Source organism: Eptatretus burgeri, chromosome 1 (assembly GCF_056783735.1).
Source record: "Eptatretus burgeri isolate ZD-2024b chromosome 1, Ebu_testis_v1, whole genome shotgun sequence".
In the NCBI taxonomy this organism is placed as follows: Eukaryota; Metazoa; Chordata; class Myxini; order Myxiniformes; family Myxinidae; genus Eptatretus; species Eptatretus burgeri.
In genome coordinates, this window is record NC_140961.1 from 114,989,832 (window position 1) to 115,008,103 (window position 18,272).

General features: G+C 41.8%; 1 protein-coding gene across 2 annotated transcripts in view; it reads right to left on the reverse strand.

Annotated features, from left to right (window-relative positions):
* TOR4A (torsin family 4 member A) overlaps positions 1–11,501 on the reverse strand; it is a 53,315-nt gene extending 41,814 nt beyond the window's left edge. For both annotated transcript variants that reach the window (XM_085895776.1, XM_085895767.1), the window contains exon 1: positions 11,343–11,501. The gene's annotated coding sequence lies outside the window, so the exon portion shown is untranslated. The remainder of the gene's footprint in view (positions 1–11,342) is intronic.
* Positions 11,502–18,272: the final 6,771 nt, after the last annotated feature.

Genomic DNA, 18,272 nt, shown 5'->3' on the forward strand with positions numbered 1-18,272 from the left:
TTGCCAATTCCTCCATGACCTGCTTCAAAATATTACAAGAAATATCAACTATTCTGAAATGTATGACATCATTTGACAAAGACACTGCTTCAATTTTGTTCCTCGGCTCCAATCCACAAACCAGTTCGACCGTGTCCAGGGCACATGGCTTTACTAAAGTCTCTCCAATTGTGTGTGGCTTCTTTTGTTTGGCAATGAGATAAGCAACCTTGTAGGATGCTTCAAGACAAGGCTTTTATGTTGGGGCAATTCCAAGTTTTGGCAAAGTTCTAACCTTTTCAAATCGAGCCTTCTAAGCACAATAAAGATCCACACTGTCCGATGCATTTTCAGGATGGACAGACGTCAGGTGCTCCTTCAGCTTTGTTGGCTTCATGCTTCCATTGGCAAGAACCTTGCTACACAAGAAACACTGTGGCTTTTTTGTCCCATCACGTTCAGTGATGTAAGTAAAACCAAAGGATACGTCGGCTTCGTCTCACTTCCTTTTCTTCGACATTTCCAACTTAAGCTAGGTCTAAAAAAAATTAAAAATAATAATAATAATAAAATAAATGAAACACTGTGATGTAATTTATACGGAAAACAGGAACCAGTGAACAAAAATTAAATTAATAAGTTTAGGCCAGCTGTGTGTACGAAACATAATTGAGGCATGCTTTTCATTAAATCTCAGATCTGCTGGATCAACTGCTGGTCACACACAAAACAAAACAAAAACACATTTTTCGTGACTGGGTTAAAAGGCAACACCAATGGCATGCTCAAAGGAATTGTTCACTAATCCTGGGTCCATGATATGTCAACATGAGCATACATTAACAAAGTCCCCTGAAATATGAGACAAGCTCACTGATTCTACTCCAAATTAATGATAATACCGGGTATGGGGTCTGTAAATATCTTCGAAAGGAAGGAAATGGAGAAAAACATGGTACCCCAATATTTATATTCAGTTTCATGCATTATTTATCGATTAAAATATGGATGAAAGATATACAATATATTGTAATGTAGAAAATGAATGCAGATAAAAACGTGGCAAGCAGGAAGGAAAATCAGAGCCAATGCGCGACGGAGGGAGATGGAAAAATTATATTGATGGGTAATTGAATATACAGTATAATTGTTTAGGGGAAAAAAACATGGATCTGAAGACACTATAAAGTTTTAAACCTCACCAGTATATGAGAAGATTCCTGAGTCGTGACAAGCCGTGGAAACTGAGAAATAAGCACTTAATTATGGAGTGGCACTGAGTGGCAGTCGTGCAGACGACGATACCAAACTGTAAACACGAGGTCTCGCGGCCAGCGCTAAAATCTGGGGCAGGGTACATTTTTTTAAATTTCTGTTGTCGGGAACTATTCTCAAAGTCATAACTTGACGACGATGACGACTGGATGTTACCTGACTCTGTACATTCAGTAACATCCCATTTCAACCTACCTTACAGATATACTAGTCTTCAGTAAGCAAGAATAAGTACATAGCATCCTGTACACAGAATACAGGTAAAATAAAACTTTTTTTATAAAAAGCAAGTGAAAATCAATTTTAAATAATTTTTATGCACCTGGTTCACGGATCCCCTGAAGCCCATCCACGGATCCCAATGGGGTCCATGGACCACAGGTTAAGAACCCCTATTCTAGGGTATTCCAAGATGGCAGGTCGCTGGTGCCACTCGCTGCCTTTTCATCACCATCGTGGGGTTCACTCCAGTTATATCATACAGCTTAGTGGCATCACCCACTGGAGCAGCATCGTTTTTTGGGCACGAGAAAATGGCCACGTCCGGCTTCACAATCGCTCGCCCAAACAATTTAGAGCTTCCCATCAGTTTGTGTCATGATTTGCATTTGTGCGACTTCTTTGGAAGATAATTATAAATATTTTATCATAATATTAGCAAATTTAATATGCTTACTCTTTTATTTTATTGGTATGGATAGCATGCCTCTATGGTTTAACATGTTTTATATAGTTTGTTTATTTTGGGATATCATGGTGAATGGATCAATGATTTTTACCCCATCAATCCTAGCATGTTTTGGTTACATCTCCAATTTTTGGCATTTTTTAACTTTTTACCCCGTGGGGTCTTCCAACCCACGGGGGTCTAAGTGCCGCTCGCGTTCTCTCTTTTCTTGTGTACAGTTCATTTGAACGTCTATTTCTCCATTATTTGTGAACATAATTCGATGAAAATTGGCAGGCATATACTAGACAGATATGTGCAGGCATTAACTGAGCCCAAAGTGAGATTTCGGCCCTTTGGGACGAGAAACAGCCATCTCGGCCCATTTTTTTTAAAGTTGCTATTTCTCGGTTGTTCGTAACCAGAACCGAACCAAACTTGACAGGTATATTCTGGAAACCACTCCCCAGGCATAACTGAGCCCAGAGTGCGATTCCGGCCCTTTGAGCTGAGAAACGGCCTTTTTGGCCCATTTTCTTAAAATTGTTATTAAAAAAAGTTAAATGCGCTGGGCAATGCCCAACGCAAAATTAAGTCGCAAATGATATGAAACTTGCCTCACTCTTGTGAAGTGTTGTGGTCTTTTTCTGATGCGATGAAAATATTACCAAATTTCAAAACTGTCTGTCGTCCGTGCTTTCGCTCACCTGAGAGTTGTGCGAATGAACTCCCACAGGGTATGTTAGCAATTCGAACTTGTTTAAAGTTATAAAATGCTTAATGTTTTATATGTTCTGTTAATTTGTTATGCATTAAATCCATCTATGTGAATAAATTTGGCTTAGGTACATTCTACCCCTCCCCCCTCAATCCTGGCTTTTGGTTCAGTCCACGATGTGGATTACCACATGTGCGACCAATGTAATTCTCGTTTAAAAATAATAATAAAATGCTTAATGGTTTCTATATTTTGCTACTTTGGGATGGATTAAATCCATATATTTATTAAATTGTTTTAATACTTGTTTCAGTTGATTTGAGGGATGGTTTGGAATATTGCTTTTGGAATAGTTCTGTCAACTGTCCATTTCCACTCCTCCCACGACCCTGGCCTGGTTTAGAAGAGTCCACATTTACATTCGATTTATTTTCCTAATAGAACGATCTATGTTTTAATTGTTAAATTGTGGGTTGTGTGCACTAGCTCATGTGGTGTATGGGCATAGGGCGCGGAGGGGGCGTGGAGTATTTGTGATAATAGTCACGTGCTTAGGCATGCATATATCTGTACACGCCCGCTAGAGGCTCTGAGTGGTGCGCATACGAGTACGCAATAAACCAGTTACAACTACACTCTCGGCTCGTATCTGCCTGCACCTTGGACACCACAATTGGCGACGAGGATGGGATCGAATCACCGCTCATGGCGGAGTGCATGTTTTCATCGGCAATGACTGAGTTGTTTCCGGAGCAATTGGATTGCCAGGCGCACACGGCGCCAGGAAAATCAGCGCAGCTCGCGCGGTACGAGTTCGATCACCTGGCAAGGAGCCTGGGGGAGCGTCTCGCAAGTTTCGCCGCGTGGGTAAGACATCTCACCGTCGCCTGCAAATTCCCGTCGAGTGAACGGCAGGCCAGGCTCAAAGATCGTTTTATTGCTGGATTGCAAGACTCGGACATGGTTTCGGCAATACTACGGCTGAAGTACGAGGGCATTACGTTCAATTCAGCAGTCGAAACGGCATCGGCCGTCGAACAGACGCTGAGAGATGTCCAGGCCATTACCGGCCAGAGCCTCACAGGTGGTCCGGAGGTCCAGGTAGCGTGGGACAACCCCGATGACCCGAGGCAAGACCTGCAACTTGTGCGAGGTTTTCCACATGACGTACGCTTTTACGTCCCGGAGCACGATCTGCAACCTGCACGAGGTCACCCCGATGACCCGGGCGGGACCTGCAGCCGATGATGAGCCTGTTTTCAATTGGTCCGATGGTAACAAGACCATTGACAGTGGAGATCGAGGTGAACAAGACTCCGATCGTTTTTCAAATTGATACCGGGGCCGCGGTGTCGATCATGGGCGAACAGACCGCTCGTAGACTCAACGGTCTCAACCTTATCGGGTCTACCCTCACGCTGTACACGTAGACCAGCGAAGCGATTACGCCACTTGGAGTGACAGACGTATCTGTGACCTACCGAGGTCAAAGCGCCGTGCGATCGCTGTTTGTGGTACGAGGGGAGGGGCCGGCGCTCCTGGGCCGAGACTGGCTAACTAGCCTCAGGCTAGACTGGATGGCGCCAGCCATTCACCTTGGGCGACCCGTGCCGAGCCAATTAGAGGATCAGTCGGAGGAGGTTTTTCAAAAGCATCAAGATTTGTTTTGCAACGAGCCTGTACAACTCGAGTAAGTGCAGGCAAAGCTTTTGAGGAAGGAGGGAGGGGTGCCTCCCTTGGAGCTCGTGGGCGAGTTCCTGCTGGGGGCAGGGGCCGCGCGGATGCAGAGTTGGTGTCTGTTCCTTGCTTCCTACAACTACGATATACAGTTCCGGAGCAACGGGGGCCATGCCGACTGCAATGGTCTCTCGCGCTTGCCGTGCGCGGAGGGTCCAGCTTCGTCTGAATCAGCCGACCAGGTTGATGTGTTTGCACTGAGCCAGGTCCAGGGCGGGCCGGTCACCGCCAAGCAGGTCGCGGTGGAGTCGGCTCATGATACAGTACTCGCCCGTGTCGTTCAGGCGATTTCAACGGGGGATTGGGGCGAGCTGCCTTCGACGGTGGGAGCGGCTCATGATCCGGCGCGCGCTCGTGTCGTGCAGGCGATCGTTCAGCACGTGATCGCCTCGAGCGCGGTCTGCATCGTCTCTGCGCCTTCGGCCGTCCATTCCGCATGGTTGTTCACAAGGTTGTTGTGGTGGCTGGGGTTGGGGAGAGACATTGAACGAGTGGTTAAGCATTGCGCTGCTGGGCAGGCAAATGCCGATAAGCCGCGTGTGAGCAGAATGTGTTTGATTGTGATCGGTGCGTTCTCTGGGTGGCCGGAGCGTGTGGTTTGGCGGGGTGCTTCGACGGGCATTGCGGTGCAGGGGCTGTGGCCGATCGTTGATAATAAAAGCATACCCGAGAGATTGGGTTCTGGCAACGATCCGCCGTTCCTCACAGATGTGTGTAATGATCTTGTGCATCACGGCGGTGTTCAACACCTTAAACGGTTTGTGAAAGTGTTTTGTCATCCTGACGTGCCGGAATAGTTTGTTACATTGTTGTGCCATCCTGCCATAAACGAGCAGGCAGAATCGTTTGTTAAAATGTTGTGCCATTCTGCCACAAACGAGCAGGCAGGATCGTTGGTTGAGATGTGGAAACATGTTTGGCGTAAAGGGAAGTTTACATCTGCGCCGACAGTGCTTAATGTGTTTTCGTTACCGTGTGGAAATGTGATACGTTCAGCCACCGATGAATCTGTAAAGGTAATGGAGCCAGCAAATCGCCTGGTTCGGATTGATGGTGGGGAGCCAGGGCAGATTTTACAATCGCACTCTGGGCTCTGCACAATAGAGCAAAGAACATTTTTTACACACCATTTGTCAACAAAATCCTGCATTCTCCCATACTTGCAACAGAAAAAGAAATCAAGCGGAATGCGAGACACAACGAAAGTTCTAAAGGTTAATAAAACACAAGAACAAGCATCCGCAGATTCCACCTTCTTTTTCCTTGTCTTATAAATTGCCATTTTTGCTTCAGCAACCAAAAACCTGGCCAAACGAGTCTCAGATTTGAAGCTAGAGGAAATAGGGAAACCATAAATAAATTTCACCAAGGAAAAAGAAAGACCCATCTTTTAAATAATATCATGCAAAAACTGAAAAAGAGGGACAAGTCTTATGCAATCTACATATGCATGACAAAGCGTTTCATTGTTTTCACAAAATGGGCACAATTCCAGGATCTCATTGGAAAACTTGTGCAATAAGATATTATAAGGGAGGATGCAATGCACTTATCTCCATTGCAGGTCGCCCGAACGTTTAGAATTTGGGGGAGTATATAAACCTCTCCATGCAGGGACAAGAGCGGTAGAAGTTGGCAAATGTTCTTTCCATTGAATCCCGAAAGGACTTTTAACTGAATCGGCAAAAATATACTGAATACAAAAGGAATACAGGTTCCCCTTCTCAATGGAATTTAAAGGTACAGATTTGCCATCCCAGTCCAAAAGCAAAACAGGGAAGGCATATTGATTGGGCAGATCCACAATTTCAAAAAGACTCCTGAAACCCACTCCATAACTCATTAATGCCTTTAATTTTGCAGAAAAAAGCTGACCAATTATCCGAATTGATTTCAACCCAGTAATGGTGGAGATTTCATGACCAGATTTCCATCTTTCTTTTGAAAAATCCAGCAGATTGTGCACAAGAAGTATATTGGACCTCAGAAAATGTTGCACAAAAGCCCGAAAGGATGGGATTCCTGTAAAAATAGGATTGTAGAAAACTGGTTCATTTAAGAACATCGAGGCAGTAAAGGAAGTGACCTCACGTTGCAGTGATAAAGCTTGCCAAGCATTGATCACACTCTGCATATACAGAGGAAGTGGTGACACGTCGATCTTCAGGAGGTCGAGCAAAAAAAGCTCACGGCCATATCCGAGCCGGCCCGCTTGCTTTAGCAAACAAAGGGTCAAACTCTCCCAAGGCATGTGGTTATAAAGCAACTTTTTCACAAAAAGAATGCGGAAAGTCATGATCCTGCTGGTGATGTCAACAAGCCCTTGACCCCCCTCATTACGAGAAAGGCTGAGCACACCTGGTCGAAGCCAGTGCATACCACCCCAGAAAAAAAAATCGATCAAGTGTTTTTGAATATTTTTAATTAGCCACGCAGGTGGCTGCAAGACAATAAACCTGTGCTACAAGATGGAAGAGACCAAATTGTTAAGAACTAAAACTCTTCCATGATATGATAATTTGCACAGAAGGCCCTCCATCTCTGAAGTCTGGAGTAGACTTTGTCTGTTAGTCCATCCCAGTTCTTCTGAATACTTTGAGCATCACCAAGGTGTACACCCAAATGGTAAACACTATTATTCTTCCAAGATGAATTGTTCGGTAGTGTTGAGAAGGAAAAATGCATTGCTAATCCAAAAAAGGAGGCATAACTCTTTGTCCAGTTTACTCTGGCTGAGCAAGCAAGGGTAAAATTATTCATAGTTTTAAGTAGCTCAGATACATCTTCTTGACATCGAATTGTAGTGCAGATATCATCTGCATAAGCAACAACTTTTATAGCAGGTATGTCCGGAGCGACAGAGAATCCCACAAGCTTCTCACGCAATTTAACTGAAAGGGGTTCAATGGAAAGAACATAAAGGAGACCGGATAAGGGACACCCTTGCCTTATTCGTCTGGTAACAGTAAAGGGAGGAATCAACTCATTTATTTTGAATAAACTATAAATATTGTGATACAACTGAATATATGATACATAAATACGACCAAAACCAAAACCCTTTAGGATAGCAAAGAGATAACTATGATCTATTGTATATCAAAGGCATGCTCTTGATCAATAAAGATTAAGCCAGTACTTTTATGCAGAAGATCACACACATCAACAATGTCACGAACAGTGCCAAGATCGTCATATATTGATCGTCCAGGCACACAACAGGTTTGATCAGGATGCACCAAAGATTGGACTACCAATTTTAAGCGAGAGGCAAGGACCTTTGAAAAAAATCTTGTAGTCGGTGGTCAGTAAGGAGACAGGACGCCAATTTCTGAGTAACTGGGTGTCTCCCTTCTTTAGTAACAAGGAAACAACGGCTCGCTGGAAACTTAGGGGGAGCTCCCAAACTTGAAAACTTTCCTTGAGTACTTCCAAAAGTTCGGGTCCGATAATGTCCCAAAAGGTTTTGTAGAATTCACAGGGGATTCCATCCAGACCAGGAGCTTTCCCGGATGCCATACTGGAAAGAGCAAGACCCAACTCCTCCAGCATGATGGAACTCTCCAAAGAGGCTCGCTGCGACTCAGACAACTTGGGTAAAGGTTCAATAAAGGCTTTTGCAACATTCAAATCAATCTTTTTCGCACAGAATAAAGAAGAAAAATAATCGACTTCAATTCTTTTTATATTCTTTAGTTCACTTACTATCCCTCCTTCAGGTGATTGTACAGATAATAGTTGTTGTTGTGCTTTAGTTTTCCTCTCCAAAGAGAAGAAAAACTTTGATGAAGTGTCAAAAAGACTCAAATTTTTAATCTTAAGCCGCACAAAGGCCCCTTTAGCCCTTTCATTGACAAGACTGTGAAGAAGCTCTTTTTTAGTTATAAATTCTTTATGTAATCCTTGATTTCTGTTCAACTCGAGGATTTCTTTGCAATTCTAAAACCTCTTTTTCTCGAATCGTTATCCTCGAAAGACTATCCCGAGAGTGATGAAGTTTATACTGCTGACAAAAGATTTTGATGTGGATTTTTACAATATCCCACCATTGTAGCTTGCTATGAAAAGTATTTTTCCTTCCGTAAAGAGAAGTCCAAAAGATTCTAAAAGCATTGCAAAAAACCATGTCTTCCAAAAGACTAACATTTAGAGCCCAATAGGCACTCCTATGTTGAAGATAGGGAAAAGTTAATTTTAAAGAAACTAGGTGGTGATCCGAAAAGCCAGAGGAAGAAATTGCCGTAGACAATATGAAGTTCCGAAAATCATTATTAACATAAAATCGATCAAAGCGAGCAAACGATACCCTGTTATTGGAAGCTTGACACCACGAATATTGTTTAACTTTGGGGTGCTGCAATCTCCAACCATCAACCAAATTATACTTTGCTAAAATGGTCGCAAACCCTTTTGCACTCTCAGGGTGAGGTTCTGAGCCATTACGGCCCAAAGCTGGCTCCAAGGTACAATTAAAATCACCAGCTAGGCACACGAGACCACTAAAATCAATCTGGGATAAACAATCGTCAAGAATGGAAAAATATTCGTTTCTTTTTGCAGGATTACTTGGGACATAAGCATTTAATAGTGTGATTTTATAGCCTCCATAAGAAAAAAAACACAAAAGCCAAATGACCTTGCATGAATTCGTGAAAAAGAATTTGGTCCGATGAAAGACTTGATCGAAACCAGAAAGCAACTCCTGCACTGCAGCAATCAAAGGAACTGAAAAACCAAGAACCCTTATTGTGGTTTGCCACTCTGCAGAACAAGTAGGTCCACAACGCACATCCTGAAGAAGAGCTACATCAATATGCTTTTGATCAAGTAACAGTCGAACATGTGTTTTACGTATAGGGGCGCGGCCCCCATTTATGTTTAAACAAGCAAGAGACAGAACCATTTTAGTATTTTATAGGTGGGTACTGGTTACTGAAGTTCTTTCCTTGCAAGAGTTACATATTTCCTCAATCTGTGTTCCTGGGATTGATTGGCGCCATAGGCTGCCGGATTTTTAGTAATAAGGGATGCGGTAAACATAAATTTATCGAGTTCCGGAAAGAAATTGGTTAGTTTAATTTTTTTCCGAAAGGTGTTGTGGAGGAACTTGATTACCTTCGCAGGAGCAGGGGCATTTAAGCCCTTGTAGTCTTGTGAATCTCCAGCTGCACCATTTAACTCAGAAGAATCTGATATTGAACAAGTATCATCGGAACCACACGACTCGTGTTCAAATTCAGCTTCCTTTTTCTTTACAGATATAGCAGACATTGGAAATGGTTTCACGAAAAAGGAATCTGCAGGAAGCAGATTTCCTTCTAACTTTTCAGGTGTCTGCTTCAAAGTCACTGAGGTAATGGGTGTGGCTGTAGATGTGACAGGCAGTTCTATGGTACTCGGTGCAATTACAGTTTGGTGAGATTGTTCTGTGGTGTTAGGCACAACTATAGTTTGGACAGATGGCTCTGAGTTATTAGGCTCTACTGTAGTCTGAACTGCTGGTTCTGAGGTATTAGGTATGACTATGGTTTCAACAGTTGGTTCTTGGGTGTTAGACACAATCTCCACATGAACATCCTGCTTCAGTGTATGACTACCTACTGTATGTCCAGAACAAGTTTCGTCTCCATCTGGGACATCTACTGATGGTGTGTTTTGAAGCTCCATAGTCTCCTCGTCATCACATGTGAGAGGGCAGGCATAAACATCTGAAGGATTTGGTTACTCTCTTTCCGATTGAGTGAAACCCTCTTCACAGCGACTGCTTCGGCGTATGAAGAAGGTTCGACTAAAACTGCATTTTGGTGCCTTCGTTTTCCTCGTGTCACCCAACCAGACTCATTTTTTCCATTTGTTTGATTTTAAGAATTTTCCCCTGCCTCAGTAAGCACCCCAGTGACCTCAGGTTCATTTACATTTTCAACTTTACTTGATTCTTTTTCAACGCCCCTTGGGCATTCATTTTTCATGTGACCATAATGTCCACATTTGTAACACACTAAAGTCTGCGATGTAGCAAAGATGCGGTAAGTAAACTTTTCATGTTCAATTTTTAACATCACGTCTAGCTCACGAATGTTTGGCTTTGGAATAATAAATAGTTGACGTCGAAAGGAAAGAATATGTTTTGTACTGTGGTCCTTAAAACGAACAGGAATGAAAGTTATTTTTGAAACAACAGTGCCATACTGTTCTAAAGCAGCTTTCACCTGCTCGTTTTTTATGAAGGGAGGAATATTTGACAGGAGTACCTTCATCGATGGAACATCGAGGGGTGATATGAAGAGGAATATATCCAGCTCCACAGTCAGTCCTGACTCCACAAGCTGCGACACCATTTCCTCTTTCGCGACGAAGATAACAACACGCTGATTCATTCTCGATGCAGCTATTACACTATGCATGCCGATTAATTTTCCGACACACAAAACAACTTTTTCAACTGAGAGTTCAGGTGGTGGCGTACACGAAAACCCATTTTTCTGACTTAAAGACTCTAACAGCTCAACGGTTGCCATGATTTAGGCGCAATAACACTCAATGCCTCGGGGTAAAAAAAGACACCGTTGAACTGAGTGCACTCACTCACTCTCAAACTCCACAAAGGAAAAACAAGAGAGAGTAGAATATATACATATATATATATATATATATGTATATATATATATATATATATATATATATATATATATATATATATACATATATATATATATATAAATAGAACAGGGAGCAATGATAGCAAGAAAAGGAGAGAAAAAAAAAAGGAAAAATAAAAATAAAACGAATACACAAGCGACGCTGGCGAATGGAGGAAAATAATATTAATACTAATGATAATAATATGGACGCGGTCCAAGAATCGTTTAAAGGGAGCCAAAGCGTTGGCAAAACTAACAAAACACGTCAGATGGAAACCAGGCCTCAAAACCGGGAGGGGTTCTGAGAAACCCGAACACCACCTACCGTGCTTGCTCTCTTTCTCTCTCACTTAATAGAAAAGAGAAAACAAGGAGAAAGGGGGTCAAGAGAAAACGAAAACTAAAACATTTAGACGATGACAAGAGAGAAAAGAGAAAGCAACACAGGCTCCGTGCAGACCGCCAGGAACTGAGCAACAGGCCTTCGCGATTGCACATGCGTGACAAGCGAGCAACAGCTGTGCGAAGTGGGAGGGGGGGAGAGAGAGAGCGAGAGAGCGAGAGAGCGAGAGAGCGAGAGAGCGAGAGAGCGAGAGAGACAGACAGACAGACAGACAGACAGACAGACAGACAGACAGACAGACAGACAGACAGACAGACAGACAGACAGAGACAGAGAGAGAGAGAGAGAGAGAGAGAGAGAGAGAGAGAGAGAGAGAGAGAGAGAGAGAGAGAGAGAGAGAGAGAGAAAGAGAGAGATATTGTCAAAGAGAAAAAAAAAAACCCACTGAAGAGAGGGTTGGGCAAGTCAAACCCGGGCAAGGCAAAGACTTTACGTCGCAGTAGTATGGTGCCTGCCTTGGGGAATGACCCCAACCACACTCGCAAATTGCTCTGCAGATACATTGTGAACTTTTGGTGGTCGCACAATGCACAAAGAAGGCCCTGAAGATCCATACGACGAGTCATCTGCAACGTATTCATTGATGCAGGTGTGCCTCGTGGAGCCATCGCGGCTGCCTCCAACATGCATAGCTAGTTTTGGTGAATCAAACCTGATTGCATGAACTGCTGCTACGAGGCCCCAAACTCTGCTGAGGCTGGATCTCTGGGTCACATCTCAAGTCCTCTTCATCTACTTCAACCCAGTGTCATCTGAAACCCGGTGTCAGGCCCAAGCTTGTACCTGCCAAGATCTACCTTCTCTGCAGCTCAAGGATTGCCTAGACTGTGTTTCCCATTGGGTGCTGCTCTATCTACACCCTAACCCGCTTATCTTCTGGCCTCGGGTGGCATGTCTTTTTGATTCTTGACACTTGTTGATGAACAGGCCATGAATTAAATGGAAACACACTCACTAACCTGGCTGGGACACCATTGAAATGGTCATCCAGCATTCTTCTCCTTTGAGTGCTCGCTGCTATTATTGATTGAACTTGTGTAAGGGATATTTTTTCTCCTCGAGGAACGGGGTATGGCGATCATGTGTCATATAATTATTCAAATTTTTCCTGATGGGGGAAAAAAGGGGAAGATGTGGACGAAAAATAATTATATTCATGTATTCTCAATTATATTCACTTGTTGAATTGTTGCTGGTGCTTTATAAATTTAATTTTTGTACTATAGTCAAATAACCTGTCAGTAATGTTTCCCTCCCCCCCCCCCACCAAGTCTTTTGACCTCCATATTGATAAAAGGAATATCTTACAATGAAAAAAGTTGTTGCTCGCTACATTGAAACAGGGTGATCTGGTTGTTAACACTGCAAACTTTTGCCATGAGTGTCATTCTCTCCCTCCCACCCAATGTGGCCCACGTATTGCAGTTTGGAGTTAGTTATCGGTTTAGTTAGGCATCGGTATTGCAGTTTAGTTAGGCGCATCGGACTGCCGAAGCAGTTGCATTTGGCTTAGGAGTACAGTCATGGACGGGTTGCCACTCCGCCACACGATGTTTGAATGGCTTATTACCTCAGTAAGCTGGTACTCATTTTGCCGATCTCAGAAGGATGACATGCTGAGTCAACCCACCTGGTGTTATTTTAATAGCCAAACAGAGGCTCAAACACAGGGACCCAAAGTTCTTAAGCCAGCCATCTTTACCGTTCGCCAACATGGTTAGACTTGTAATCTGAGATTACTCGTGACAACCGCAGATCATCTAATTGGTGAACCATTACCTGACATATCAATCTCTTCCATTGATAAAAATAGCTCCGCAAAGCGGGCGTAACCCCTCAGCCCATGCATTGTAAAAGGAAGCAGTGATATCACGATGATGCAGTCAGTTAGAGCACGTTGGACGTCATATCGAAAATCAATCAGACTTCAAGATGGCTACCGTGGCGGCTAGTAAAAATCGCAGCGCGCCCATTTTCGAAAGGAACCTTCCTCAACTCAACTCCAACACACACACACACTGCAAAAATGCATTTAATCGGACAAGTCAAGCCGTTCTCGAAATTGACGAAAACCAATTTCAAGACGACTGCCGTGGCGGCCACACTGAAAATCGCAGCGCGCCCATTTTCGAAAGGAACCTTCCTCTACTCAACCCCAACACACCCTGCAAAAATGGATTTAATCGGTCAAGGCGTTCTCCTCGAAATCAACGGAAACCAATTTCAAGATGGCTGCCATGGAGGCCACATTGAAAATCGCAGCGCGCCCATTTTCGAAAGGAACCTTCCTCTACTCAACTCCAACATACCCTGCAAAAATGGATTTAATCGGACAAGGCGTTCTCCTCGAAATTGACGGAAACCAAAAGTTGACGGACGCCCGAACACCGAAGTATGAACTTTAACCTCTGTGACCTTGAAAAGTAAGTCAAATCAAAAACCCGGGTTATATACCATGTATCCTCATCAGATATACCTGTGATAAAAATTTGGCGATGATCCAGCCATTCGTTCAGGAGAAATAGCCATTTCTAGGTTTTCAGTTTTGGCCCCCTGGTGGCCTAGCCGAGAATCAAATTGCGCTCATTATTGAAAGGAACCTTTCTCTACCCAGCTCCAACACACACTGCAAAAATGGATTTAATCGGACGAGGCGTTCTCCTCGAAATCGATGGAAACCAATTTTCAAGATGGCTGCCATGGAGACCACATTGAAAATCGCAGCGCGCCCATTTTCGAAAGGAACCTTCCTCTACTCAACCCCAACACACCCTGCAAAAATGGATTTAATCGGACAAGGCGTTCTCCTCGAAATCGATGGAAACCAATTTTCAAGATGGCTGCCATGGAGGCAACATTAAAAATCGCAGCGCGCCCATTTTCGATAGGAACCTTCCTCTACTCAACCCCAACACACCCTGGAAAAATGGATTTAATCGAACAAGGCGTTCTCCTCGAAATTGACGGAAAACCAAAGGTTGACAGATGCCCGGACAACGCCTGTGATGACAATACCCCTTTTTCAGCCCAATTCGGGCTGAGGGGTAAAAAGTAGCATCATTGGAAAAACTGACATTCCTTTATCTTATTAATCTTGTAAAGTAATTAATTTTGGGTATAAATTTGAAAATGTTTTATAAATTTTTATATTGCTCTATATGATTAACAAGAATACAATCACAGAATAAATATTATTAATAAGCTTTGATCTCTGCATTTAAGCCTATTCATGATCAAGTTTTGAGGCATTCTTTCAGTCTTGAGCAAATAACATTTATGCAGTACATTTTCATTTCAAATAATCTTCACTATCAAAGACATTCATCATGATCATAATCTTCATCATCGATAAAAACTACTTTCATGAGCATATCATTGTGTACACATTTGAATGGGTGGCAATTTTTTTTCCCTATCATCCCTCCATATGCTGTACTACCATAATCCATCATAACTTTTGTTTCAACAAAAGCTCTCAGTATCATAGCTGTCTTCCAAACCAAGAGAGATACTATCATCACTATAAAATTCACCAAAATGTACAGAGATGTAATGACATATATATATATATATATATATATATATATATATATATATATATATATATATATATATATATATATATATATATATATATATATATATATATATATATATATATATATATATATATATATATATATATATATATATATATATATATTGTAAAAAAAACAATTTTTGTCACAATAACAATTCCATCAAAATCAAAATAATTTGCGTTGTGGTTATATCTCTTAAAAGATTTCAACACATCCAAAATGTAAAGTATTAATTCCATTTTCTAAAATATACATGGGTGAAACTGCAGAACTGTGCCACAAATGCCACAAGGGAAAGGTAAGTTGCCAAGGTACTTCTTTGAATCGCCCTTTGCAACCCGGCAGGGCCAAAGTCAGGAATGTTGATGAAGGATCCAAGGAAAATCGACTCCCAACTCTTCAGACAAGCTACACCAACCCGCGTAAGGCAATGTGAGACGTGCAAGGTACCACAAAGGCAAAGAAAAGCTCTTTACACAAGAGCCACACAAAGGTGCCAACATCAAGGGAAGAATCGTTACTAGCGAAACTCCACGATAAGGGTTGCCCTTTTCAGCACAGCACCAGGCACAGAAGATCTTTAGAGAGTGGAAAGCGTCTGATAGACACTAACAAATGGCGGTCGTTCATGCCAAAAACACCAAGCAAGCGGATCTTTAGTGTGGAAGGAAAAGACGTCTGAGGTGTTCAGAATCAGAGTCAATCCTTTATTCCACCTGTGACCGAACAACCCATTTGTCTCTCTTACAGTTGTACCGGTTCTGGAAACCCCTGATCAACCCGAGCTCGAGAATATTAACATGTTGTAACATGAAAATGATGCCGCTACAGATCGCAATGGCACGTAAGTTTTCCTTGACCTTTTGTGACGATTGAAGAATTCCACCGAAGGATAAATAGTAAGTCCCGTCTCGGTGATAACTCAAGCAGTCTTGTACAGCTATTAGAAATCGCCCAGGAGGGATGAATGAATGTCACAACCTTCCATTCTGATTGGGAAAACCCGCCTTTTCCTTTTCTCCACCTCCTTTAAAATTTTCTCTGTCTTCTTATCAACTCAATCTCTCTATGTTTTCATTCCAACCACAAATTAATACTACACCATTAATAACAAAATAAAATGTTAAAAAACACTCTTGATGTAAACGAATATAAATGCCATTCCAACATGATAACAAATCTGCCGGTGAGTGAAGGCAGATACGCAACACTGACGTACACACATGGTGTCCTGCCTGGTGGACATCTAATCACAGTAACGCGCTTGCAAGCTTTTGTAACTGGCCAACTTCTACAAAAATAGCTCATAATAAAAACTACCATGGGACCAATTCACATAATTGTGGTCATGATGCGTTATTGCGTGGTCATCCAGATTAAATGGGTAAATAAACGAATCAGCATATCGGAATAGCACCTCAATTCCATATCATCATGGCATGCCTTTGTGATGACGAACATACGGAAACCTCTGTATGGGTCATTACAAAAATACGGATTTCCATAAAATACAGGAGTTTCACCCATGAATATATCTCATTATCAAATGCTCCTCATGCTTTCTTATTTCCTAGTTTTGACTAAATTTGATGTTTGTCAAATTTATATGTTTATAACATCTTATTGTATTAATTTCTCCTTCCTCTTCTTTCTTAAAAACCAAGCAGTTATAATAAAGCTTTAAATTTATCATCTCTTTGATCACATTCTTCTTAACCCCTTTAACTTTTTAATCACGTTTGGAATCACCATAATAATAAGCATAAGCCTTTGCTTTTAATCCTACAAATTCACTCATTACTCTTCTAGCAAGTTCATCTTTAAATTTTCCAATTACTTTTTCACTTTTTGTCGAGAACAGGGGGGGTTGTCTTGTTTGTAACTCCTTGCGTCATAAGTGTCTATATCTTGTGCCATATATCCTTATAAATGTCTTCCGTCTTGATTTCTAATATAAAGCTTTCTGTATCAATACACAATAAATTGATATTTTCATCATATTTATTCTTGAAATTGTTGCAAAATAGTCATGCATAAACAGCTTTTACATTTATAATGATACCTGTATTTTGGATGTTGCATCTCATCAAATGATTTGTAGAACAACTCAAATACAAGAAACTGAAATGACACCAACTCAGTTACGGAGTAATAAACATCCGTTTGAACAGGTGAGGCATATTTACTGTGATTAAGAGTAATGTAGTTCTGCCAATATTGTCGAGTTATCACACTTACCTTCAAGCTGTATAATTACAAGCTGACTGGATTCGATCTTTGGCCCCACTATAAATCATTGGATTGTTGAAAGCAGCGAGGGCAGTGCATTACAAAGTGTGTCATCCCTCAAATGGGCATTATGTTTAAGACCTGTATGCGAGGAGTAGTTAATGGATGTTGAAGATATTACAGTGTCTTTTGACAAAGTGAGTGTTATTGCCGGTACCCTGAATAACATTCCATGAATTCCTGCCGTCATAGAGGGGCTACAGCATTGGCTGCATAACAATGTTCCCAACCCGCAGCTATGTTACTGGAAAGAGAAGACAGCAACTTTCGGATAAATACTTCTTCGCAAATAAGGTGTTAATATAATAATTTAATTTAAAGCAAAGATCTGGATGTATTAAAAAAAAGTTAACTATTTAAGCACAGTTTGCAAGTGTATTTCCCATATTTGTGTTCTGACTGCAAAAATTACTTTGTAGAGTAAACCCTCAAATATTGCAGGGTGGAAAATGTTCCTGGAAAATGCAGTGACAGTGAAGAACAAGGGCTAATGGGAAAGGGGGGGGGGGTGATCAGTTATTGGGCTCCAGAAATTAAGAGGAAGGTCAGCAGTAGCCAGAAATAAACACATCACAATTGAAATAAACATGTAAAATAAATTTAAAGCATGTAAATATTGAAATAAACATGTAAATAAAATAAACAAAAACTAGACTTTTACCTTTTAAATTTATCGCAAAATAGCAAAATGATATTTACAAAACAGCGAGGTAGATGTGGGTAAAAACATTACGTACTCGTACTGTACTCTGCCAAAATAGAAAACACAAGACTTAGCTCAGGCTGATTATGATGCTGTTGGAGGGGGTGGAAAGTTGGAGGTTAGAAAGATGTGAATGTAGAACTTGCGATGGCTCTTTGATCATGACGAAGTCGCCTGCTGCATTGCCACATAGAAGGAGGGTTCGACGATCCTTCGCCACCTTGACCCAGAGCAGATCTTTCCTATTTTGACAGGAAGATATGAGATGGCAGTCTCTTC